Here is a 27,480-nt window from a genome sequence, read left to right as displayed (position 1 = left end):
ACTTTGCCAGAGTAATTAAATTGTAAGGCCTTTAATTATGTCAACTAATAGTTATACAAGTACCCAACATCAGACATCATTGTTTGGGCATCTCATTAGGACAAATAAAGCAATTGAAAAGAGCAATTTAACTATACCTGAAAGAAACAAACAATTGAACTGTTGAGTTGGATACAATGACTTACCTTAACTGGTTGAATAGGCTTAGCGATGCTCCTCCTTCTCTTGCAAGGCTCCTTCCTAACATCTTTTACTTTGAATCCTCAATATTATCTTCATTGCACCCCCTCTGCAAGGTGACACAAACTAGTTACTCGTCTTCTTGGAAGATAAATATGCATGCTTTCCAGTCTGTGAGCAACACAAAAGGATGAGATTATAACAAAACAAGACCACATAATGAAACATGCCACATCTCTTGCACACAATGAAATGAGCATTTACTATGTGTGTACTTTGTAAAAACTAGGCATACCTTTGAACTGGATCTCCAGGTACTCTTGGAGAGCCTACTTTAGTGTACAACCAAATCTTTATGTCACCTATGACTTAGACAAGCCCCTACTACATCAGCCCCTAGTGTTTAAATCATTGACAAGCTATGTTAGAGTGTTAGGTCAAGAATAGGAAGTAATCAAAGCAAACAGTCCTAGTATGGCTGGCTGATACAAACAAGCAATTGAACAAATATGTGAACAAATCTTACATATCAAGAAAAAAGCAAAGAAGGAGGCTTAAAGACCATCACTTGACTGACCAGATTTCAGGGGCATTTAAACATCATGTGCAACGTATGAACTACCATAAACATTGCATATTACAGATTCTATAATGGAATGCACATGTATTAGGTTATGCCATGTATGATGATGCCTAAATGTACACTATAGCACGCCGGAGTGATTCATCATTGCACACACAATTGAATTGCAGGTTAAGGGTCAGTTCTATTAAGCCTTTTCAGAACTTATTGTCAAAATAAGCCATAAAAGATTTAAATAAGTCGTTTTGAGTTATGGGCTTGGGCTTAACTTATTTCGCTTTGGAGTGGGGTGTTTCGGGTAGAAGCTTCCTCCCTAGCGCGTATGCAAGGGGAGGTGGTACCGCATTCCCGATCTGCCTGTGCTTGCTCCGGATGTTGCTAGCGAAACGGTAGCCATCAGGGAAGCCCTACATTCATGTCATGCCGCGGGATCAGATCAGAGATCTTCAGAAAGATAGCAGCAGATCCGATTCATGGCAATGTGCATTGGATTCTGATCTGCTTGTGCCTGCCCTGGAGGTTAAGCCAGACGGCAAACGAGGCAATTGCTCTTGCACATGCACAGAACTATGATCTGATTCTGATAAAATAGCTCAATCTACTCTAGTAGCATTGGTGGGAACAAAATCTACTGTCAACTATGCTTCATTTTAGCCAAGTGTAGTTGCCGAGGCACAAGTGGATCCATTACTGTATACTACCCACTATGCAGTAGCAATTTCGAGTGTGTTGATAGGGATATCTACAAGAGTACTTGCTTACCTGGGATCGCGCACATTCACGAACAGTGATAATCCTGTCCTGATCAGGGTGGAAGCACATGCCGACCTCCCCATTGACTGGGGATCTGTCACTGATGTGGGGAAGTTGCCCTCCTAGTCCAGCCTCCCATACAGGCCTTCCCACTGATTGTTCCTCTTGGCTGTGTTGAGCAAGTACCTAGGGACCAAATCCACTGTTTTCCCTATGGATAGCTTCATCTGTAGTATTCACATGATAAAAATTAGCTGCTAGTACATCACATGGTTGCTTACCAAGAATGTAGAGAGCAGCAGAGAATGTGAATAAGATGGCTGAAACTGAATGCTACCTTCTCATCTGGCAGGTCATGCCAGTCATTGCCAAGGCGCTTTAGGATGTGCTTGCACCTTATGAGATTCAGCTCGTTCATCTTTCTGGATATGTGGTCACTCAGCGAAAGCGTATCGCCTCGAATCTTCTTCTGGAACCAAGAGATGGGCTCGCCTCCATACTACAACACACAAGGGAGAAAGAAAATTCAGCTTGTACTGATCAAGAGCATTGACTGACGCAAGAAATTCAGATTGTACGCACCTTTATTGTTGGGTTGCTGGCGCCATTCTCCATTGGTGGTAGATCGCCGATTGTATCCCTGACTGTTATAGAGTGGAAATGAGCTCCTCCAGCAGTGCTCCTGGCAGCAGCATAGTATTTACCTCCTGGCAGGTTTATTTTCAGCTCAGGGCTAGCGAAGACATGCATTGGTTCAAGCCAGTCAGGAAGAGTCTCCCAGGCGCGGCGGCCTAGATGAACGCCCTTTTCCTGGACTGCGCGATGCCATAGGCACCTGCCTCTAGAATGCAGAATCGAACCTAGGAACATGCAGACAAGTTGAAAACATATGGAAGTTAAGGAAGGCCATAGCACAAGTAGAGAAGAGCAAGCGTCAAGGACCTGGTACCCCACCTCTTGGAGCGATGCTAGTGTCAGTCTGAAGGTCTGGCCCATCTTAAATGAAACAAAGTTCCTGACGTTTTCCAAAAGGAAGAACCTTGGCCGGAAATACTCTGCGAAGGACAGGAATGCCAGAATCATCTCGCACTGAACCTTGCTCCATGGGCTCTGCTTGAATCTGTTCATCCAGGAGAACCCCTGAGAAAAGATGCACAAAGAGCGTCAAGCAACAACGCAGAGGATTGACAAAACATGGAGCATTCATTTGGTGTATAGGTGAGGCATCTGACCTGACATGGAGGACCACCATTGATGAATTCTACTTCACCGGGAAAAGGGAGATTCTTAACCTTCTCATCTGGAAGTTTTGCTGCTCTCGCAGAAGCCTCGGAAGTGGAGAGGCAGTCATCAACATCGCCACACTTATCCATTATCACCCTGAATATGAGAATAGTCAGAAATAAGTAATGGGTTTAGTGCATCCAAAGGGGGAAATGGGTTTTGCATACTTCAGAATTACATTGCAGTTCTCCACAAACACTGCTGCTTCAGGATGATTTTGAAGAAATGCTTGCCCAGCAGGTTCTTCATATTTGATCGCCTATTCTGTACGTGATGCGCATGTACAGTTGAATGGTCAGAAGATATGTGGTGGCCAAGGTGCTCTGTCTACGAATATGCACACACATCTTACGAAGAACATGCAAATGGAAATCACATTACCAGCTAGGTGCAGCCCTTCAGACAAACCTCCACAGCCAGCAAAAATATCAAGGGTTGCAAGACAGTTCTCTGGTGTTTCATCCTTGTGTTTATCCGAACCGGCTTGCTCATCGTCACAAATCTGCTTCCCTTTATTCTTTGTCAAAGCAGGCTCCTTCCTTGCCAGGGTGAGCTTAACATTGGTCGGTAGCTGGTTCTTAGGCAAGGCAAACTCAATGAACTATATGAAAAAGTTTGTCAACAAGATGAGATGAACACAAAATTAAATTTGGCAATATCATTCTGACCTGCTTGAGAGCTCCAGTGCGAGGATCATGTAAATGTTCACAGTAAAAGGCGTGCTCAACTACTACTGGAAGATTTGAATTTGGAAGGTCATCCTTTGCTGTAACCTCACATTTTCCCTCTATCATCCCGACATGCACACTAACTATATCTTCATTGTAGTACACACCTGGATCAAACAACAAAGAAAACTAGATAAAAGTCCAAGTGTAAAAACCATAAAGTTAGGTGGAATCACAGGCACATTATGATGGTAATGATGCACATAAAAATGTGGTAAACATAAGGCAGAGTGCCAAACCTCTCTGATATCTGAAGTGTAAGCTTTATCTGGTGAAATATCATCAGGCCTGTATATCCTTCTTACACCAACTTTTGTTGATTTCAGATTAGCGTTATGAGACCTTGAAGTACCATTGACACTCGGCAAACAACATACCACATAGGGCTTCAGGCCCACATTTCTTCCAGCCCGTAGGTCCCACGGCCTTCGACTCGAGGGAAAAACTCGGGCCTGATATGTTGGAAATATGCCCTAGAGGCAATAATAAAAGCATTATTATTATATTTCCTTATTCATGATAATATCTTTATTCATGCTATAATTGTGTTATCCGGAAATCGTAATACATGTGTGAATAACAGACACCAACATGTCCCTAGTAAGCCTCTAGTTGACTAGCTCGTTGATCAACAGATAGTCATGGTTTCCTGACTATGGACATTGGATGTCATTGATGACGAGATCACATCAGTAGGAGAATGATGTGATGGACAAGACCCAATCCTAAACATAGCACAAGATCGTATAGTTCGTTTGCTAGAGTTTTCCAATGTCAAGTATCTTTTCCTTAGACCATGAGATCGTGTAACTCCCGGATACCGTAGGAGTGCTTTGGGTATACCAAACGTCACAACGTAACTGGGTGACTATAAAGGTAGACTACGGGTATCTCCGAAAGTGTCTGTTGGGTTGACATGGATCAAGACTGGGATTTGTCACTCCGTATGACGGAGAGGTATCACTGGGCCCACTCGGTAATGCATCATCATAATGAGCTCAAAGTGACCAAGTGTCTGGTCACGGGATCATGCATTACGGTACGAGTAAAGTGACTTGCCGGTAACGAGATCGAACGAGGTATTGGGATACCAACGATCGAATCTCGGGCAAGTAACATATCGATTGACAAAGGGAATTGCGTACGGGGTTGATTGAATCCTCGACATTGTGGTTCATCCGATGAGATCATCGTGGAGCATGTGGGAGCCAACATGGGTATCCAGATCCCGCTGTTGGTTATTGACCGGAGAGTCGTCTCGGTCATGTCTGCTTGTCTCCCGAACCCGTAGGGTCTACACACTTAAGGTTCGGTGACGCTAGGGTTGTGAAGATATGAATATGCAGTAACCCGAATGTTGTTCGGAGTCCCGGATGAGATCCCGAACGTCACGAGGAGTTCCGGAATGGTCCGGAGGTAAAGAATTATATATAGGAAGTGCTGTTTCGGCCATCGGGACAAGTTTCGGGGTCACCGGTATTGTACCGGGACCACCGAAAGGGTCCCGGGGGTCCACCGGGTGGGGCCACCTATCCCGGAGGGCCCCATGGTCTGAAGTGGGAGGGAACCCAGCCCATAGTGGGCTGGGGCGCCACCCCCCTAGGGCCCATGCGGCTAGGGTTGAGGGGAAACCCTAAGGGGGGCGCCCCCTTGCTTGGGGGGCAAGCCCCCCACCCTAGGCCGCCGCCCCCCCTAGTAGATTCCATCTACTAGGGCCGGCGCCCCCCCTAGCACCCCTATATATAGTGGGGGAGAGGAGGGACTTCATACCCCAGCCCCTGGCGCCTCCCTCTCTCCTCGTTACGTCTCTCCCTCGTAGTATAGGCGAAGCCCTGCTACTGTGACGCCCTGCATCCACCACCACGCCGTCGTGCTGCTGGATCTTCGTCAACCTCTCCTTTCCCCTTGCTGGATCGTACGTGTGTTGAACGCGGAGGTGCCGTCTCGTACGTGTGTGGATCAAGAAGGAGGAGACGTCTCCCGTCTCGTACGTGTGTTGAACGCGGAGGTGCCGTCCGTTCGGCGCTTGGTCATCGGTGATTTGGATCACGTCGTGTTCGACTACATCATCACCGTTCTTTGAACGCTTCCGTGCGCGATCTACAAAGGTATGTAGATGCATCCGATGACTCGTTGCTAGATGAACTCCTAGATGGATCTTGGTGAAACGAGTAGGAAAATTTTTGTTTTCTGCAATGTTCCCCAACAATGGCATCATGAGCTAGGTCTATGCGTAGTTCTTCTTGCGCGAGTAGAACACAATTTGTTGTGGGCGTAGATTTGTCAACTTTCTTGCCGTTACTAGTCTTTTCTTGCTTCAGCGGCATTGTGGGATGAAGCGGCCCGGACCAACCTTACACGTACGCTTACGTGAGACCGGTTCCACCGACTAACATGCACTAGTTGCATAAGGTGGCTGGCGGGTGTCTGTCTCTCCCACTTTAGTTGGAGCGGATTCGATGAACAGGGTCCTTATGAAGGGTAAATAGAAGTTGACAAATCACGTTGTGGCTTTAACGTAGGTAAGAAGACGTTCTTGCTAGAACCCTAATTCAGCCACGTAAAACTTGCAACAACAATTAGAGGACGTATAACTTGTTTTTGCAGCAAGTGGTTTGTGATATGATATGGCCAAAGTTGTGATGAATGATGAATGATCTATATGTGATGTATGAGATGTTCATGCTATTGTAATAGGATTCACGACTTGCATGTCGATGAGTATGACAACCGGCAGGAGCCATAGGAGTTGTCTTTATTCTTTTATATGACCTGCATGTCATTGAGTAACGCCATGTAAATTACTTTACTTTATTGCTAAACGCGTTAGCCATAGTAGTAGAAGTAATAGTTGGCGAGCAACTTCATGGAGACACGATGATGGAGATCATGGTGTCAAGCCGGTGACAAGATGATCATGGAGCCCCAAGATGGAGATCAAAGGAGCTATGTGATATTGGCCATATCATGTCACGTTTATTATTTGATTGCATGTGATGTTTATCATGTTTTGCATCTTGTTTACTTAGAACGACGGTAGTAAATAAGATGATCCCTCATAACAATTTCAAGAAGTGTTCCCCCTAACTGTGCACCGTTGCGACAGTTCGCTGTTTCAAAACACCACGTGATGATCGGGTGTTTTATTCAGACGTTCACATACAACGGGTGTAAGACAGATTTACACATGCAAACACTTAGGTTGACTTGACGAGCCTAGCATGTACAGACATGGCCTCGGAACACAGAAGACCGAAAGGTCGAGCATGAGTCGTATAGAAGATACGATCAACATGAAGATGTTCACCGACGTTGACTAGTCCGTCTCACGTGATGATCGGACACGGTCTAGTTAACTCGGATCATGTAATACTTAGATGACTAGAGGGATGTCTAATCTAAGTGGGAGTTCATTAATAATTTGATTAGATGAACTTAATTATCATGAACTTAGTCTAAAATCTTTGCAATATGTCTTGTAGATCAAATGGCCAACGTAGTCCTCAACTTCAACGCGTTCCTAGAGAAAACCAAGCTGAAAGACGATGGCAGCAACTATACGGACTGGGTCCGGAACCTGAGGATCATCCTCATAGCTGCCAAGAAAGATTATGTCCTACAAGCACCGCTAGGTGAAGCTCCCGTCCCACAGAACCAAGACGTTATGAACGCTTGGCAGACACGTGTTGACGACTACTCCCTCGTTCAGTGCGGCATGCTTTACAGCTTAGAGCCGGGGCTCCAAAAGCGTTTTGAGAGACATGGAGCATATGAGATGTTCGAAGAGCTGAAAATGGTTTTTCAAGCTCATGCCCGGATCGAGAGATATGAAGTCTCCGATAAGTTCTTCAGCTGTAAGATGGAGGAAAATAGTTCTGTCAGTGAGCACATACTCACTATGTCTGGGTTACATAACCGCTTGTCTCAGCTGGGAGTTAATCTCCCGGATGATGCGGTCATTGACAGAATCCTCCAGTCGCTTCCACCAAGCTACAAGAGCTTTGTGATGAACTTCAACATGCAGGGGATGCAAAAGACCATTCCTGAGTTGTTCTCAATGCTGAAATCAGCGGAGGTAGAAGTCAAGAAGGAACATCAAGTGTTGATGGTCAATAAAACCACTAAGTTCAAGAAGGGCAAGGGTAAAAAGAACTCCAAGAAGGACGGCAAGGAAGTTGCCGCGCCCGGCAAGCAAGCTGCTGGGAAGAAGCCAAAGAATGGACCCAAGCCCGAGACTGAGTGCTTTTATTGCAAGGGAAGCGGTCACTGGAAGCGGAATTGCCCTAAATACTTAGCAGACAAGAAGGCCGGCAAAACAAAAGGTATATGTGATATACATGTAATTGATGTGTACCTTACTAGTGTCCGTAGTAGCTCCTGGGTATTTGATACCGGTGCAGTTGCTCACATTTGTAACTCAAAGCAGGGGCTGCGGAATAAGCGGAAACTGGCAAAGGACGAGGTGACGATGCGCGTCGGGAATGGTTCCAAGGTCAATGTGATCGCCGTCGGCACGCTACCTCTATATCTACCTTCGGGATTAGTTTTAAACCTTAATAATTGTTATTTAGTGCCAGCTTTGAGCATGAACATTGTATCGGGATCTCGTTTAATTCGAGATGGCTACTCATTTAAATCCGAGAATAATGGTTGTTCTATTTATATGAGAGATATGTTTTATGGTCATGCTCCTATGGTGAATGGTTTATTCTTTATGAATCTCGAACGTATACTACACATGTTCATAATGTGAGTACCAAAAGATGTAAGGTTGATAATGATAGTCCCACATACTTGTGGCACTGCCGCCTTGGTCACATAGGTGTCAAACGCATGAAGAAGCTCCATGCAGATGGACTTTTAGAGTCTCTTGATTATGAATCATTTGACACGTGCGAACCATGCCTCATGGGTAAGATGACCAAGACTCCGTTCTCAGGAACAATGGAGCGAGCAACCAACTTATTGGAAATCATACATACTGATGTGTGCGGTCCAATGAGTGTTGAGGCTCGCGGTGGCTATCGTTATGTTCTCACGCCTCACTGATGATTTAGTAGATATGGGTATATCTACTTAATGAAACACAAGTCTGAAACCTTTGAAAAGTTCAAGGAATTTCAGAGTGAGGTTGAGAATCAACGTGACAGGAAAATCAAGTTTCTACGATCAGATCGTGGAGGAGAATACTTGAGTCACGAGTTTGGCACACACTTAAGAAAATGTGGAATAGTTTCACAACTCACGCCGCCTGGAACACCTCAGCGTAACGGTGTGTCCGAACATCGTAATCGCACTCTATTAGATATGGTGCGATCTATGATGTCTCTTACCGATTTACCGCTATTTTTGGGGCTATGCTTTAGAGACTGCCGCATTCACTTTAAATAGGGCTCCGTCGAAATCCGTTGAGACGACACCGTATGAATTATGGTTTGGGAAGAAACCTAAGCTGTCGTTTCTAAAAGTTTGGGGATGCGATGCTTATGTCAAGAAACTTCAACCTGAAAAGCTCGAACCCAAGTCGGAAAAATGCGTCTTCATAGGATACCCAAAAGAAACTATTGGGTACACCTTCTACCTCAGATCCGAAGGCAAGATCTTTGTTGCCAAGAATGGGTCCTTTCTAGAGAAAGAGTTTCTCTCGAAAGAAGTAAGTGGGAGGAAAGTAGAAGCTTGATGAAGTATTACCTCTTGAACCGGAAAATGGCGCAACTCAAGAAAATGTTCCTGAGGTGCCTGCACCGACTAGAGAGGAAGTTAATGATAATGATCAAGATACTTCTGATCAAGCTCCTACTGAAATTCGAAGGTCCACAAGGACACGTTCCGCACCAGAGTGGTACGGCAACCCTGTCTTGGAAATCATGTTGTTAGACAACGGTGAACCTTCGAACTATGAAGAAGCGATGGCGGGCCCGGATTCCGACAAATGGCTAGGAAGCCATGAAATCCGAGATAGGATCCATGTATGAAAACGAAGTATGGACTTTGACTGACTTGCCCGTTGAATCGGCGAGCCATAGAAAATAAATGGATCTTTAAGAAGAAGACAGACGCGGATGGTAATGTGACCATCTATAAAGCTCGGCTTGTCGCTAAGGGTTATCGACAAGTTCAAGGGGTTGACTACGATGAGACTTTCTCACCGGTAGCGAAGCTAAAGTCCGTCCGAATCATGTTAGCAATTGCCGCATTCTACGATTATGAGATATGGCAAATGGACGTCAAAACGGCATTCCTTAATGGTTTCCTTAAGGAAGAATTGTATATGATGCAGCCGGAAGGTTTTGTCGATCCTAAGAATGCTGACAAGGTGTGCAAGCTCCAACGCTCGATTTATGGGCTGGTGCAAGCATCTCGGAGTTGGAACATTCGCTTTGATGAGATGATCAAAGCGTTTGGGTTTACACAGACTTATGGAGAAGCCTGCGTTTACAAGAAAGTGAGTGGGAGCTCTGTAGCATTTCTCATATTATATGTAGATGACATACTTTTGATGGGAAATGATATAGAACTCTTGGACAACATTAAGGCCTACTTGAATAAAAGTTTTTCATGAAGGACCTTGGAGAAGCTGCTTATATATTAGGCATCAAAATCTATAGAGATAGATCGAGATGCCTCATAGGTCTTTCACAAAGCACATACCTTGATAAGATATTGAAGAAGTTCAATATGGATCAATCTAAGAAGGGGTTCTTGCCTGTGTTACAAGGTATGAAATTGAGCTCAGCTCAATGTCCGACCACGGCAGAAGATATAGAAGAGATGAGTGTCATCCCCTATGCATCAGCCATAGGTTCTATTATGTATGCCATGCTGTGTACCAGACCTGATGTAAACCTTGCCGTAAGTTTGGTAGGAAGGTACCAAAGTAATCCCGGCAAGGAACACTGGACAGCGGTCAAGAATATCCTGAAGTACCTGAAAAGGACTAAGGAAATGTTTCTCGTTTATGGAGGTGACGAAGAGCTCGTCGTAAAGGGTTACGTCGACGCTAGCTTCGACACAGATCTGGATGACTCTAAGTCACAAACCGGATACGTGTATATTTTGAATGGTGGGGCAGTAAGCTGGTGCAGTTGCAAGCAGAGCGTCGTGGCGGGATCTACATGTGAAGCGAGTACATGGCAGCCTCGGAGGCAGCACATGAAGCAATATGGGTGAAGGTCATCACTGTAAGTGCATCTAGTGCCACCCCTAGTTGGTTTTGGAGTATTGACGACAAACCTAGTTGAGGGACTAATGTGTTTGTGAGAATTGCAGGAAAACACAGGTAGAAGTCCCTCATTGATTCGGTTTTACTACCAGAGATGACCCCTAAAAATGTACGAAGACATTGAAGACAATGGTGGTTTATGAAGATATTCATATTGAAGACAATGACAGGAGAAGACTCCCTATGAAGTTTTTGGAACTCGAAGACCTAGATCCTTCGTAGTTTTATTTCATTCATGTTGTGTCATAGGAACCACCGTACTGTTAAGTGGGGTCAAAGAGAACCAGTCAGAATGACTGAAGTGATGCCTAATTCAAATCCTATGTCTTCGAGCAAAGACTTTGAGAGAAAATCTTGTCCAGAGTCAGACAAGTCAGCTTTACTTGTAGCCCAAATAAAGTTGTCGTGTGAGTTCAAAATTCGACCGTTGGTACACGTGTCAGTTCCTTAGTGACCCAGGGTCATTTCGGACAGATCAGGTCGGGTTGCCAAGTGGCTATAAATAGTTCACCCCCCACAACCATAAACGGTTGGCTGCTCAGATTTCAGTGCACGGCTTTTGTCGTTTAAGAGCAACCCACCTCGAAGCCTTTGAAAGAAAAATTCCCAGTGAGGAGAAAAGCCCTAACCACCCAGAGCCAGAGCAAATTGGGCATCACTTAAGTCTTCGTGTCTGTGTGATCTGAAGACTTATTACACTTGAGGACTGTGCATCCTCCAGACGGTTAGGCGTCGCGTTCAGAGCATCCAAGAGAAATTGTGGATTGCCAGTGAACGAAGTCTGTGAAGGTTTGGGAGTCTACCTTGAAGACTTACCTGAGTGATTGGGCGAGGTCTGTGTGACCTTAGCTCAAGGAGAAAACGGTGAGGACTGGGTGTCTTGGACTAAGTGTCCTTGACTGGGTGTCCGGGACTGTGTGTCCTTTGGTTTAAATACCTAGCCGCTCCAACCAGACGTACAGTTGTCACAGCAACTGGAACTGGTCAAACAAATCATTGTCTTCAACGCATCACTGGTTTCATCTTCACTTCCTCTCACTTACAGTTATTCATTGTGAAGCCATTGCATGCTTGCTTTATCTTTTGTCTTCACAACATGAATGTATGATTTGTTTGGCTTCATAACTTCTTCCTACCTGATCCTTATTACACTGAAGCTTTTGTCACTGCGCTTTCACTTTATTGAATACTTGACCATGGCTTGCCTAGTGTAATCTAACTTCCGCTGTATAGTAATAGGCATAATCTTCACTGTTTGTCTTCATAACTCTCACTTTTGAAGACTTTCATAAAAATCGCCTATTCTCCAACCAGACGTACAGTTGTCACAGCAACTGGAACTGGTCAAACAAATCATTGTCTTCAACGCATCACTGGTTTCATTCTTCACTTCCTCTCACTTACAGTTATTCATTGTGAAGCCATTGCATGCTTGCTTTATCTTTTGTCTTCACAACATGAATGTATGATTTGTTTGGCTTCATAACTTCTTCCTACCTGATCCTTATTACACTGAAGCTTTTGTCACTGCGCTTTCACTTTATTGAATACTTGACCATGGCTTGCCTAGTGTAATCTAACTTCCGCTGTATAGTAATAGGCATAATCTTCACTGTTTGTCTTCATAACTCTCACTTTTGAAGACTTTCATAAAAATCGCCTATTCACCCCCCCCTCTAGTCGATATAACGCACTTTCAATTGGTATCAGAGCGAGGTGCTCCCTTGTTCTGTGTGATTCGGTTTAACCACCTGGAGTTTTAGCTATGTCGACTGCAGGGATAATCAAAGTCTCCGCTGCTTGCCCCGTCTTCGATGGAACTGAATATCCCTACTGGAAGAATAAGATGCGCATGCATCTTGAAGCCATTGACATCGACCTATGGTATGTCGTCGAGAACGGCGTTCCCAAGGCTGGAGAAGGTGTCACTGCTGCTGATGTAAAGAAGTTCGCTCAACTGGACTCCACTGCTAAGAATATAATATGTGGTCATCTGACCAAAGGACAGTATGGCCGTGTGAGTGCTTTGAAGACATCCAAGCTAGTCTGGGACTGGCTCTCAAAGGTCAATGAAGGCATCTCAACCCAGAGAGATCAAAGAATCAGTGTTCTTCGCAACCTCTTCAACCGCTTCAAGCGAAATGACAATGAGAATGTCCAGCACACATTTGACCGGCTCACTGACATCACAAATGAGCTTCAAGCCCTCGGCGCCACTGAGATCACCAAACATGAAATCGTCAAGACGCTGCTGAGATCACTTGATAGTTCGTTTGACATCCTGGCCCTGATGATTCAAGAACGTCCTGATTTCAAGACACTCGATCCGTCTGACATACTTGAGAGGCTCAACACACATGAGTTTCAGCTTTCTGAGAAAAGAGATATCTACGGCCCAAACTATGGGCGAACTCGTGCCTTGAAGGCAAAAGCTGTATCCTCATCTGAAGAAGAATCTGACTGCAGTTCTGATGATCCTGAAGACATTGGAAGAGAACTTGCAATGCTAGTGAAGAAGTTCCAAAAATTCACTAAGAAGAAAGGCTTCAGGAAATCTTCACGATCAAGCTCAAGGAATGATGAAGCTTCTGCTCATGACTACAAGAAGAAAACATGTCACAAGTGCAAGAAAACTGGACACTTCATCTCTGAGTGTCCACAGTGGGACAATGAGAACAGAAGGAAGAAGAAGAGCAAGGAATATGATTCTGACGACAAGAAGAAGAAGAAATACTCAAAGTCTTCTTCTAAAACTTCATCAAGGTCTTCATCACACAAGAAGAGCTCATCTGGCAAGGCACGTGCGTTTGTTGGAAAGGAGATGGATTCAGAGGAGGAGTCTGCATCTGAGGAGGCAGAGGTGGAGTCTGAGGAGGAGTCTGATTCTGGCATTGCGAGTCTGGCTACAGCATACGTCGCCAAGTCCATCTTCAATACTGAAGACAATGACTGCATCACCGACACCGACGCAAATGATAAGAACGACTCCACTCCTACCTACTGCTTCATGGCATGCGGTGCCAAGGTAAACACACGCACAACTCGCTATGAAACATCTAGTGACGATGACTCTGAATGTGATTCAAAACCTAGCTACAAAACACTTGCTAAAATTGCAACTGAACAACAGAAAGCTATGGAACATATTCAAAAATTGTTAGACAGAAGCGATGATCTGTTGGGTGCTGAAATGACTCGATCTGAATCCTTAATTGAAGACATAAAAAACCTTCATGTTAAGTATCAGGAACTTGAAGATCGTCATGATACTCTCTCAACAACTCATGAAAAGCTTTCCTATGATTATCTTCAAAGGAAGCAAGAACTTGAGAAATTGAGGGCGGCTCATGAAGATCTTCAAAAGGAAAACGAGTCACTTCGCGCTGAACACATCAGTCCCGCTCAGGAAGGATTTGAACCACCATGTCTTAAATGCATTGAGCGTGATAATGCTGCTTCTGTTGCTGAATGTTCCACTGCTACTACTGTTTCAATATCTTCAACTGTTGATGTGGTAACTAACCCCTCTGCTGAGGATACCACTGCTATTGCTGATGAGAATGCTAGGTTGAAGACATTGCTTGAAACAGGGATGTACAAAAGTCTTCAAGGGCATCAGACATTATGTGATGTCCTCAAAAAACAGATCCTGAATCGTAACCCTAGGAAAGAGGGTGTTGGATTCATGAAGAAAATCAATACAGATGGCTCTTACTGGAAACCTGAGCAGTACCCCAAAACTACATGGGTTGCTGCAAAGGAACTTTCAGCAGATCCATCCAATTTATCTGGCGTCACTTGTGCTAACCCTATTATCAGTGATGAATCCTTTGATGCAAACTATAAACTGTTTAAGAATCAGAATGGTGAAGTGTTTGCCAGGTACATTGGTACTAACTGCAGGAATGGACCGCCTATGAAAAAGATCTGGGTTCCGAAAAAATGTCTGGAAAATCTTCCTGAGAATGTCTTCATGACACCTCACTTGAAGAAGACGAACCTCAGACCAAAGGCTTCATACGGTCCAAAGGCTTCATATGAACAGAGGACTCACTTGAGTCGCACTAACGCTAATGTTTTGCAGGCAAACCATACTCAGGCATACGAATATGAGAGTGGTTCTTCGAACCGTCATGTTCATATGACCAAAAATTATTCTGCTTATTCTTATGAGTATTATTGTCCACCTGCTAGACTGTTTGCTAAGGCTTCAAAGCCAAAATTCTCAGATGCTGCACTTAGACTTATTGCTTCTAAGCCACCCTTGAAGATGTGGGTGGTTAAGAAAGCTTGACTCTCTTTTGCAGGGAAAGATCTCCAGCAGAAAAACAAAATCTTCTGATGCTATTGCTGGGGACCTTAAAAATCTTGTAGGGAGCAAGATAAAATGTCCAAATGGCATCATTATGTACTTCGTTCCTGAATCGCATGCTACTCTCCCTATTAATCCTAATCTGGATTTAAATTTTCATAATCCACTGGTTCGTCAAATGTTTATGCTTCACAATACCCTTCGTGAAGCCTATCCCCCTAACTGCACTGTAGGGTACGACACCAGTGACTTCAAAGTCTTCAGAATGGATTATTGACAGTGGGTGCACAAATCACATGACTGGCAAAAGAAGCCTTCTCATGGACTCAACTTTACGTCCATCCGACAAGAGCCACATTACTTTCGCTGACACTGGTAAAAGTAAGGTATTGGGTCTAGGTAGAGTTGCAATCTCAAAGGATCAACACATGGATAAAGTCATGCTTGTTGAATCCCTTGGCTTCAACTTAATGTCCGTCTCAATGCTTTGCGATTTGAATATGATTGTAATGTTTGGCAAATATCGCTGCCTGGTGCTAATGGAATCTGACAAATCTCTAGTGTTTGAAGGGTATAGGAAAGGTGATTTGTATGTGGTGGATTTCTCAGCAGGACCACAACTTGCAGTATGTCTTCTTGCAAAAGCTTCAGAATGCTGGCTTTGGCATCGAAGGCTTGGGCATGCTGGCATGAGAAACCTCCACACCCTTGCGAAGAAAAAGCACGTCATAGGCATCGAAGGTGTCAAGTTCAAGAAAGATCACTTATGCGGTGCCTGTGAAGCATGGAAGATGACAAGGGCAAAACATCCTTCGAAGACAATCATGACCACTACTCAACCCTTTGAATTGCTTCACATGGATCTTTTCGGTCCCACTCACTACTCAACTTTTACTACTTCTGCATGTCTCTATGGCTTCGTAATTGTTGATGATTATTCTAGATATACTTGGGTGCACATAATCCTTTACAAGACTGAAGTGCAGGATGTCTTCAGACGCTTCTCAAATCGAGCTATGAACAATTTTGGCGCCAAGATAAAGCACATCAGAAGTGACAATGGCACTGAATTCAAGAACACTGGCCTTGATACATATCTGGATACCTTGGGCATCACACATGAATTCTCAGCTCCATACACGCCTCAGCAAAATGGCGTCGTCGAACGCAAGAACAGAACACTCATTGAGATGGCCAGAACAATGCTAGATGAATACAAGACTCCAAGAAAATTCTGGACTGAAGCCATTGATACTGCATGCCATATAATCAATCGTGTTTATCTTCACAAGCTTATGAACAAGACATCCTATGAACTCCTAACTGGCAAGAAGCCAAATGTCAGTTATTTCAAAGTATTTGGCGCAAAATGCTGGATCAAGGACCCACACCACACCTCAAAGTTTGCACCAAAAGCACATGAAGGCTTCATGCTTGGATATGGAAAGGATTCGCACTCCTACAGAGTCTTCAATCTCTTCCACTACAAAGTGGTTGAAACAGTGGATGTGCGATTTGATGAAACCAATGGATCACAAAGAGAGCAATTGCCAAATGTGCTAGATGAAGTTCCAGCAAATGAATCAATCAAGCTTATGGGAACTGGAGAAATTGTACCTTCTGAAGCTCAACCTGAAGAAGAACTTATCATCTCAGCATCTGATCCACATGAAGACAATGCTCAGCCTGAAGATGTACCTTTAAATGACCACATAGATCAGCAAGAGCAAAGTCTTCGCCCCGCACACCCTCGTGTTGCAAACGAAGTACAAATTGATAAAATACTGGACATCATCAATGCACCTGGTCCACTCACTCGTTCAAGGGCAACTCAGCTAACAAACTTCTGTGGGCATTTCGCATTCGTCTCAATATCAGAACCCAAGAAAGTTGAAGAAGCCTTCATGGAACCTGAATGGATTCAAGCTATGCAAGAAGAGCTTCAACAGTTTGAGCTGAATAATGTATGGGAACTGGTTAAGCGTCCTGATCCACGGAAGCACAACATAATAGGCACCAAATGGATATACCGCAACAAGCAAGATGAGCATGGTCAAGTTGTCAGAAACAAAGCTCGTCTAGTTGCTCAAGGATATACTCAAGTGGAGGGCATTGACTTCGATGAAACATTTGCTCCTGTGGCTAGGCTTGAAGCCATACGCATACTGCTGGCCTATGCAAATCATCATAACATACTTCTCTATCAGATGGATGTGAAAAGTGCCTTTCTCAATGGCAAGATTGAAGAAGAAGTGTATGTTGCACAACCACCTGGCTTTGAAAATCCAAAACATCCTGATATGGTATACAAGCTCAACAAGGCACTGTATGGCCTCAAACAAGCCCCTAGGGCCTGGTATGATACACTCAAGTACTTTCTGAAAAGCAAAGGCTTCATACCTGGTTCCCTGGATCCCACTCTTTTCACGAAGACATATGATGGTGAACTGTTTGTGTGCCAAATATATGTGGATGACATTATCTTCGGCTGCACCAATCAGAAGTATAGTGAAGAATTTGGATACATGATGCAAGAGCAATATCAGATGTCCATGATGGGGGAGCTGAAGTTCTTTCTCGGTCTTCAAATACGGCAACAACGCAACGACATCTTCATATCACAAGAGAAATATCTTAAAGAATGCCTAAAGAAGTTCGGTATGCAAGACTGCAAAGGCTTCACAACACCAATGCCAGCCAAGCATCATCTGGGTCCCGACGACAACGGTAAAGAGTTCGATCAAAAGGTATACCGCTCCATGATTGGGTCTTTGCTTTATTTATGTGCATCTAGGCCAGATATCATGCTCAGTGTTTGCATGTGTGCTCGATTTCAAGCGACACCAAAGGAGTCGCATCACTTAGCTGTGAAGCGAATTCTTCGATATTTGGCTCACACCCCAACTCTAGGATTATGGTATCCAAAGGGCTCAGAGTTTGATTTAGTTGGATTTTCGGATGCTGATTATGATGGCGACAAAGTTGATCGCAAGTCTACATCAGGCACATGTCACTTTCTGGGATGATCACTTTCTGGGACCATCAGGCACATATCCACTGATCCTGAAGAAAGCTATGGTCAGCGCAAGACACGAATCCAATGGATTCGAAGATATTGGGCAGAGCAATGGTTCCACTACCGCTTCGTCACTCAGGAATATGCGGAGAAGTGCGCCATCAAGAGACCGTGGGGAGATGTATTATACAAAAATCTCGTACCCAAGTCCAGAGACGAAGCCATTGCTCAAGGCTTCTATCCATGCATGGTGAGAGGACCACAGCCAGCTGAGGCACATCCGTCATCACTTCTCTGGTGCCGCGATGATAATCTCTTCAAGCGCAACTTTCAGTTTGCACAACAGTCAGCGAAGATAAACAAGAAGAAATTTGGGCTTGACTTCAACCCTGGTCCCTCCTCACCAAGGGCAGATGGCACACGCAACGCCGATCCCAATATCATCGGGCTGTATGCCAATCTTGCTGGCCTCATCACTCGCATCCTAGTCCAAGGGACTGCTGTGAATGACCCTCCAGCAGATATTGAGTCAGATGACGCCCCTGCTGCTCTGAAGCCAAAGCAGAAGAAGCCAAAAGCTCCAAAAGCTTCAAAGCCAGCCGCTTCTCCCAAGATAGCAAGAGTGAAGCCTTTAGCAACTGCACCTCCTGAATCCAGTATGCAGTCAGAAGGCTTATCACGAGTGTCCAAGCCCCAAGAAGCCAAGAAGCCTCAGCCACTCACAGGCAAAGAGCTCACAGCTGCTGACATTCTGCGCTGCGAAGCCATTGATCTCTCAAGCGATGAAGATCTTGGAGATGATGCTCTTGAGCATCTCATCAAGAGCAAGGAGGAGGCTGAAATCTTCAACAATCTGCCTCTGTTTGATGTCACCATCATCCACAACTTCATCGATGAATGGTTTGACACACCAGACATAAGCTTCAATGATCTGCAGCTACCCATAGGCCTCAGTGTTGCCTTTCAAGGTGCAATCGCTTCAGAACTTGCAATAGCCCAGCGAATTGTAGAACTGAAGCAGAAAATTGATTATGAAAAGGCTCAATTCAAGAAGCACGTGGCCAAGCTCAGTGTGCAAGAAGTGAAAAGCTTCAAAACTATGTTGCATGAGCTGAAAGAGAGCTTCGTGAAGACGCGTGCTGAAGCTCAAGGCTCGCGAGAACGCATGAAGACTTTGGCTGATCACTGCGTGCAGGCCTACAATGAGGCAGAAAAGCGCAAGGCACTTGGGCGTCCCGGCATTGACCCCAGGATGGCCGCGAAGAAGAAAAAGAAGGCGTCTGTGCCCGAACCTGAAGCGCCAAGGTCAGAACCTGATGCTCCGATTGTCTTCCCCGCTGCAACGACTGGCTCAAAGCCCAAGAGTCGATCAATCGCCTCACAGCACAAGAAGACACGGACTGCAGAGGCTAAAGCTATGAAGAGAAAACATTCTGAAGCCTCTCCTTCTGAACCCATTATCAAGAAGCGCAAGACCAAGAAATCTCGGGCTGCTCCCACAGAGCCCCTGATAGTTGAACCACTCTGCGTCCGCTATCCTGACGCAGATCGTCAGATGACTGTGCATGAGCCTGGTTACATAGAGGCTCCGCACGCTGAAGACATTCCAGCAGCCAACCCTAATGCTGCTGAAGACATTGGTCCCCAAGACAATGTGCAAGGTGATGCAGCCCTTCCTCAGCTTGAGACAAGCGAACAGATCAGTATTGGTCGTCCATTGACGCCAATCACACAAGATGCGTCGTGGGCAGATCGCCCACAGGAGGAAGATGAGCTCCAACCCACTTCAACTCCACCGGCGCCTACCCTCCATAGGCTTCGCAGAGGGCCAAGGGCTCAGAGTGTTGAAGACATTCCGGCTGCATCAGCCGAAGAGCAAGCAGAAATACCACAAGCTCCAACTCCCCCGCACCAACAAGAAGCAGTTCTCAAGGAGAACGTGCCTGAAGCTGAAAATGTTGAGGCTGCCACAAACAACGCCGAAGCAAATGTGGAGCCCTCCCCAACAACAGCTTCAGAAGACACCGAAGCTACTGCTCCTGAACATTCTGTGCCTGAGTCTGCTGCCGGACCACAATTCCACTATCATATTGCGCACAGGCCCCAGGTCCAGAAGCCGATCCCACGACTACCAAGGTTCCCAGGTCCTGCATCAGCTCCTGGTTCCTTCAACATCAACGGCTTCAGGGCAGATAACACGTTTTTCGACCGCTCCAAGAACCCTTATTCAAGGGAACGGATTGTATCAGATAGGTTCTGGAGCCATCAACAGCGCAGCTATTATTCATGCATCCTCTACAACCAAGGCCGCATCTTTCCTCACAAGCGCCTTGAGGTTGAAGCTGTTGCAGGTCTGCCTGGTCTGGAAGAAGCACTGGATTGCTTCAAGCAAGTGGGTTTGCTGCCATTTATCACTGACGAAGAGCACTGGAACGAAGAGCTTCTGCTCCAGTTCTATGCCACTTTGCATATCAAAGGCTATAACAGAGATCCGAAGACATGGATCCTGGAGTGGATGACAGGCAATATCCATCATGAAGCCAATGCTTTCGACCTAATTGAGCTTACCGGCCTTCCCACTCCTGGCGAATTCTTTGAAGAAGGGTGCCAACTCCATGCTGAAGCCATTGAGAGCATATTTCAGCGTCCTGAGCCAGATATGAGTCAGATGCTCTCAATGATGAAGCCATTTCCTCCAAATGCACCCTATCCAACTAGGTTCTTCGTTGAAGACTTAGAGTACCTGCCCAAAAATATATCACATCATAAGGCGGACTCTCTGGCCAGTCAAGGGACACTCTCGATATGCAACGATTGATGGTGCAATGAAGACTCTCATCTTCTGCATTCTTCACGGCAAATGCTTCAATACACAGGATCTCTTCATCCGTCAATTTGCAGCGTCTGCTTCAGAACTGTTTGGCTTAAAGTTTTATGCTCCTTGGGTTATGAGGCTGATCAAGCTTCACTCTGCAATCTCCTATCAACCCTCAGCCCGCAATCATAGGATATTTTTGCCAGATGTGGACACATCTGCTGAAGCAATATATCCAGAGCCGGCCAAGCAACCACTAAGTCTTCAGAATGCAGAACACCAGAGCTTCACTCAAAATATTGAAGGTGTTGAAGCTCTCTCCCGAGTGTATCCAATGGCTGGCACCACACGTGCCCCTGCATCAACTGAAGCCACCAACAGCACAGCTGCAAAGAGACCCAAGAAGCGCGCTCGTGCACTCAATGACAGAGAGCTTCTTGTGGCTCTTCACCAAAAGCAAGATAGGCATCACGACTGGCTCAAGAGGCAGATGAGAAGCATCATGCAAGAAGTCAATCGCATCAGAAATCTGGCAACCAAGAATGCATTTGTCACACACGAGACCTGTCGCCGCACTTGGAAGGGCCTCACCATGATGTGCCCTGAAGCTGAACTGCATGAGGATGGCTTCACAGAGCACTTCAAATTTGACTCCACGCCTCCAAGAAGAGCGGTGATGCAGCACACCATCACTTGAAGAGTCAGAGTTCTCTTCTTCTGCTGCCACCGTGTCTGCCCGGATTATTGAAGAAGAAGACGACGCGACATCATCTCCACCTGCTTCAAACGCGTCGAATCTGCACCAAGCTCGTCTGCACCACCAAACAACTCACCGACCCTGCTGCGCCTGGAACGCGTAGAAACCTCTATGTCTTCAAACTTTTTGGTCATCACTGACAAAAGGGGGAGAAGCATATGATGGTTATAGTCTTCAAGCGGGTCACTATGGGCGGGTGCCTTCATATTTTTGCTACATTTTGCTTCGTGCTTACAACTCCCGTTTTTGCTACATTTGCTTCATTGAGTTGTAACACTTAGCCTTGATGGTCGTCTGCTACCTGTTTGTCACTCCGTTTTGCGAAGATAAATTCCGCATGTGCGACGATAAATTCCGCACTCATCTCATTCTGCAGACGTCCATTTTCCATTATGCATGTCATTATCTTCATATACTTTCACATGCATAGTGGATTGTCATCATAAGTTGAAGTGGATCTCCACAAGTACAACCTGCCATGTGCATTTGCATTCAAGGCAAATTACTTATATGCACATCTTCAGGGGGAGCCCTTGCAACTTATGAAGACAAATTCCTTTACATTTCACAAATTATGTTCCCCGTTGAAAACTTCAACTAGTTTGTCATCAATCACCAAAAAGGGGGAGATTGTAAGTGCATCTAGTGCCACCCCTAGTTGGTTTTGGAGTATTGACGACAAACCTAGTTGAGGGACTAATGTGTTTGTGAGAATTGCAGGAAAACACAGGTAGAAGTCCCTCATTGATTCGGTTTTACTACCAGAGATGACCCCTAAAAATGTACGAAGACATTGAAGACAATGGTGGTTTATGAAGATATTCATATTGAAGACAATGACATGAGAAGACTCCCTATGAAGCTTTTGGAACTCGAAGACCTAGATCCTTCGTAGTTTTATTTCATTCATGTTGTGTCATAGGAACCACCGTACTGTTAAGTGGGGTCGAAGAGAACCAGTCAGAATGACTGAAGTGATGCCTAATTCAAATCCTATGTCTTCGAGCGAAGACTTTGAGAGAAAATCTTGTCCAGAGTCAGACAAGTCAGCTTTACTTGTAGCCCAAGTAAAGTTGCCGTGTGAGTTCAAAATTCGACCGTTGGTACACGTGTCAGTTCCTTAGTGACCCAGGGTCATTTCGGACAGATCAGGTCGGGTTGCCAAGTGGCTATAAATAGTCCACCCCCCACAACCATAAACGGTTGGCTGCTCAGATTTCAGTGCACGGCTTTTGTCGTTTGAGAGCAACCCACCTCGAAGCCTTTGAAAGAAAAATTCCCAGTGAGGAGAAAAGCCCTAACCACCCAGAGCCAGAGAAATTGGGCATCACTTAAGTCTTCGTGTCTGTGTGATCTGAAGACTTATTACACTTGAGGACTGTGCATCCTCCAGACGGTTAGGCGTCGCGTTCAGAGCATCCAAGAGAAATTGTGGATTGCCAGTGAACGAAGTCTGTGAAGGTTTGGGAGTCTACCTTGAAGACTTACCTGAGTGATTGGGCGAGGTCTGTGTGACCTTAGCTCAAGGAGAAAACGGTGAGGACTGGGTGTCTTGGACTAAGTGTCCTTGACTGGGTGTCCGGGACTGTGTGTCCTTTGGTTTAAATACCTAGCCGCTCCAACCAGACGTACAGTTGTCACAGCAACTGGAACTGGTCCAACAAATCATTGTCTTCAACGTGTCACTGGTTTCATCTTCACTTCCTTTCACTTACAGTTATTCATTGTGAAGCCATTGCATGCTTGCTTTATCTTTTGTCTTCACAACATGAATGTATGATCTGTTGGGCTTCATAACTTCTTCCTACCTGATCCTTATTACACTGAAGCTGTTTGTGCGCTTTCACTCTATTGAATACTTGCCCATGGCTGCCTAGTGTAATCTATCTTCCGCTGCATAGTGATAGGCATAATCTTCACTGTTTGTCTTCATAACTCTCACGTTTTGAAGACTTTCATAAAAATCGCCTATCCACCCCCCTCTAGTCGATATAACGCACTTTCAATCACCACTCTAGGAGTCATACCCAATGCGTCGGGGCCGATCAAGCTCTTCTGTGACAACACTGGAGCTATTGCTCTTGCCAAGGAGCCCAGGTTTCACAAGAAGACAAGGCACATCAAGCGTCGCTTCAACTCCATTCGTGAAAATGTTCAAGATGGAGACATAGAGATTTGTAAAGTACATACGGACCTGAATGTAGCAGATCCGTTGACTAAACCTCTCCCTAGGGAAAAACATGATCAACACCAGAATTCCATGGGTGTTCGATTCATCACAATGTAACTAGATTATTGACTCTAGTGCAAGTGGGAGACTATTGGAAATATGCCCTAGAGGCAATAATAAAAGCATTATTATTATATTTCCTTGTTCATGATAATTGTCTTTATTCATGCTATAATTGTGTTATCCGGAAATCGTAATACATGTGTGAATAACAGACACCAACATGTCCCTAGTAAGCCTCTAGTTGACTAGCTCGTTGATCAACAGATAGTCATGGTTTCCTGACTATGGACATTGGATGTCATTGATAACGAGATCACATCATTAGGAGAATGATGTGATGGACAAGACCCAATCCTAAACATAGCACAAGATCGTATAGTTCGTTTGCTAGAGTTTTCCAATGTCAAGTATCTTTTCCTTAGACCATGAGATCGTGTAACTCCCGGATACCGTAGGAGTGCTTTGGGTATACCAAACGTCACAACGTAACTGGGTGACTATAAAGGTAGACTACGGGTATCTCCGAAAGTGTCTGTTGGGTTGACATGGATCAAGACTGGGATTTGTCACTCCGTATGACGGAGAGGTATCACTGGGCCCACTCGGTAATGCATCATCATAATGAGCTCAAAGTGACCAAGTGTCTGGTCACGGGATCATGCATTACGGTACGAGTAAAGTGACTTGCCGGTAACGAGATTGAACGAGGTATTGGGATACCGACGATCGAATCTCGGGCAAGTAACATATCGATTGACAAAGGGAATTGCATACGGGGTTGATTGAATCCTCGACATCGTGGTTCATCCGATGAGATCATCGTGGAGCATGTGGGAGCCAACATGGGTATCCAGATCCCGCTGTTGGTTATTGACCGGAGAGTCGTCTCGGTCATGTCTGCTTTTTCTCCCGAACCCGTAGGGTCTACACACTTAAGGTTCGGTGACGCTAGGGTTGTGAAGATATGAATATGCAGTAACCCGAATGTTGTTCGGAGTCCTGGATGAGATCCCGAACGTCACGAGGAGTTCCGGAATGGTCCGGAGGTAAAGAATTATATATAGGAAGTGCTGTTTCGGCCATCGGGACAAGTTTCGGGGTCACCGGTATTGTACCGGGACCACCGAAAGGGTCCCGGGGGTCCACCGGGTGGAGCCACCTATCCCGGAGGGCCCCATGGGCTGAAGTGGGAGGGAACCCAGCCCATAGTGGGCTGGGGCGCCACCCCCCTAGGGCCCATGCGGCTAGGGTTGAGGGGAAACCCTAAGGGGGGCGCCCCCTTGCTTGGGGGGCAAGCCCCCCACCCTAGGCCGCCGCCCCCCTAGTAGATTCCATCTACTAGGGCCGGCGCCCCCCTAGAACCCCTATATATAGTGGGGGAGAGGAGGGACTTCATACCCCAGCCCCTGGCGCCTCCCTCTCTCCCCGTTACGTCTCTCCCTCGTAGTATAGGCAAAGCCCTGCTACTGTGACGCCCTGCATCCACCACCACGCCGTCGTGCTGCTGGATCTTCGTCAACCTCTCCTTTCCCCTTGCTGGATCAAGAAGGAGGAGACGTCTCCCGTCCCGTACGTGTGTTGAACGCGGAGGTGCCGTCCGTTCGGCGCTTGGTCATCGGTGATTTGGATCACGTCGTGTTCGACTACATCATCACCGTTCTTTGAACGCTTCCGTGCGCGATCTACAAAGGTATGTAGATGCATCCGATGACTCGTTGCTAGATGAACTCCTAGATGGATCTTGGTGAAACGAGTAGGAAATTTTTTGTTTTCTGCAACGTTCCCCAACATGATATACAGGAAGTCATGAACATTGTATGTGACATTCTTGAGGACAAAGTTGGTCTCTGACAGTATTTTTAATTCATCTTCAACCGCTACTCGCTCCTCACAGGAACTACAAGTGCCAGTTCCATTACCCATTTTCTCATGAGGGAGGGAGAAAAAGGCACCTTTCTCAGGACAGTATAGGCTTTTGTGGATATACCCCACCGGCAAACCTTTCTTCTTCCTATCCTCTGCATTGGCCTTCTCCACCCTAATAGCTTCTAACTGGTCTTTTCTGCAGTTGTAACCCCAGGGAATTAGCCGGAAGTTGACAGTAACTGATCCTCTCATGTCACCTACTTTGAATTGTAAACACTAAACAGTCATTCGTAAAGAACAACTCTCTTTCGTTTCCGGCTTTGCCGAGGACAGTGTGCGAACCATTTTGCAGAACTCTTCCATGAATCATTTGTGTGCCACCATGTGTCTCATACATATACTCAACAAAACACATAATGGCTTCTCCTGAATCACCTTCCAATGTGACCGCCCCACCAACAACAATACTTAGATCTCCAACTCTAACACTTCTGTACAGAGCTTCTCCATCAGGTGTTTTTCCAACCATTTGACCTTCCCATTTTATTTCTTCTCAAACATCTAATGATGTCACTCTAGACCTTGTTGGTGGCAAGGTCCATGAAACATGTTCCTCGCCAACTTCAACCTCCCCTTCAGCATCATCTTCTTCATTTTCTTCCTGTTCCTCCTCAAATACCTTTTGCTCATCATTCTCACCCCCTCCTTTGAATCCTTTGGGAAATGGGTTGCAGGGTAATCACCCCATATCCCGCCGACCAACTTTGTGGTTGTCGCGCACATAAGATTTCGTTTTGATATTGGGGTCATTTTTGCACTTGGGTTTAGATTCCCTCCTGTCTTCACTTGAGATTTCTTCTTCATTGCTAGCTTCATGTGACCTCTTTCTTCCATCTTCTTGAAAAGGCCTGTGACGAAGGCGCACCGTCGAATGTACTCATCCGGATAATTTGCGAACTGTTGAAGGATTATCTGTCCATGCACCACAACATATCTTTCAACAAGTGTTGCATCTTTTGAAATGAATGCATGGCGCCCTCTCTCAAAATTTTCTACTCTCTTGGTAACATGAGCGAAAGAAAGTTTTTGAAGCGCGAGTTTGTTCTTTTAAAATGGCAATGCCACAAACAACCAGTCTTGCTGTTTTAAGGACAGTGGTATCACACCATGGCGCATACTGCTTCGTTGGTTGGCGTAATTTATACCTGGAATAATTTAAATTTTTATGCAAGTTAAGAGGAAGGTTTAATTGTGAGGAAATGCAAGATCCTAAGTAAAATGCAAAAGACATAAGATCGTAATTGCATGACAAGCTATTGATTGAACATGTGTGCCTGGAGTACAGAATTGATTCATGTTCTTGTCAACCTAACTGCCTCTGTTTCCTCCTCAATTCTGATTTCCTTGGGTGTGACAAGTGAATCTTCTTTAGATAAGTCAAATGCCTTCTCACTGAAATTCGAACGGGCAACTTCTCTTTTTGGTCTCTTGCAGCCAATGGCATCGTAAGCAATATTGGTGGTAACATTGATCTCCTCAATTATATTCTCATTTCTTCTTTTAGGCTTTGTTTGGCGCCTCTTTGTTCATGAAAGCGACAAAAATGTTGGACACATTCTTGATAGAAATGTTAGACACATTTTTCAACAAATACTGGACACGCTGAAATAACTGAATGCAGTGCAAGTATGTATGCATCAGATGAATCCCATACATAAAATATTAAAATGG

At 45.2% G+C, this 27,480-nt stretch overlaps 1 pseudogene; it reads right to left on the bottom strand.

The window, feature by feature from the left end:
* Positions 1–127: 127 nt before the first annotated feature.
* On the bottom strand, positions 128–26,278 carry LOC125507442 (annotated as a pseudogene).
* Between the last annotated feature and the right edge of the window lie 1,202 nt (positions 26,279–27,480).

Source organism: Triticum urartu, chromosome 5 (genome assembly GCF_003073215.2).
Source record: "Triticum urartu cultivar G1812 chromosome 5, Tu2.1, whole genome shotgun sequence".
NCBI lineage: Eukaryota > Viridiplantae > Streptophyta > Magnoliopsida > Poales > Poaceae > Triticum > Triticum urartu.
Note: the sequence above shows the minus strand (reverse complement) of the source record. Positions and strands in the feature narration are given on the sequence as shown.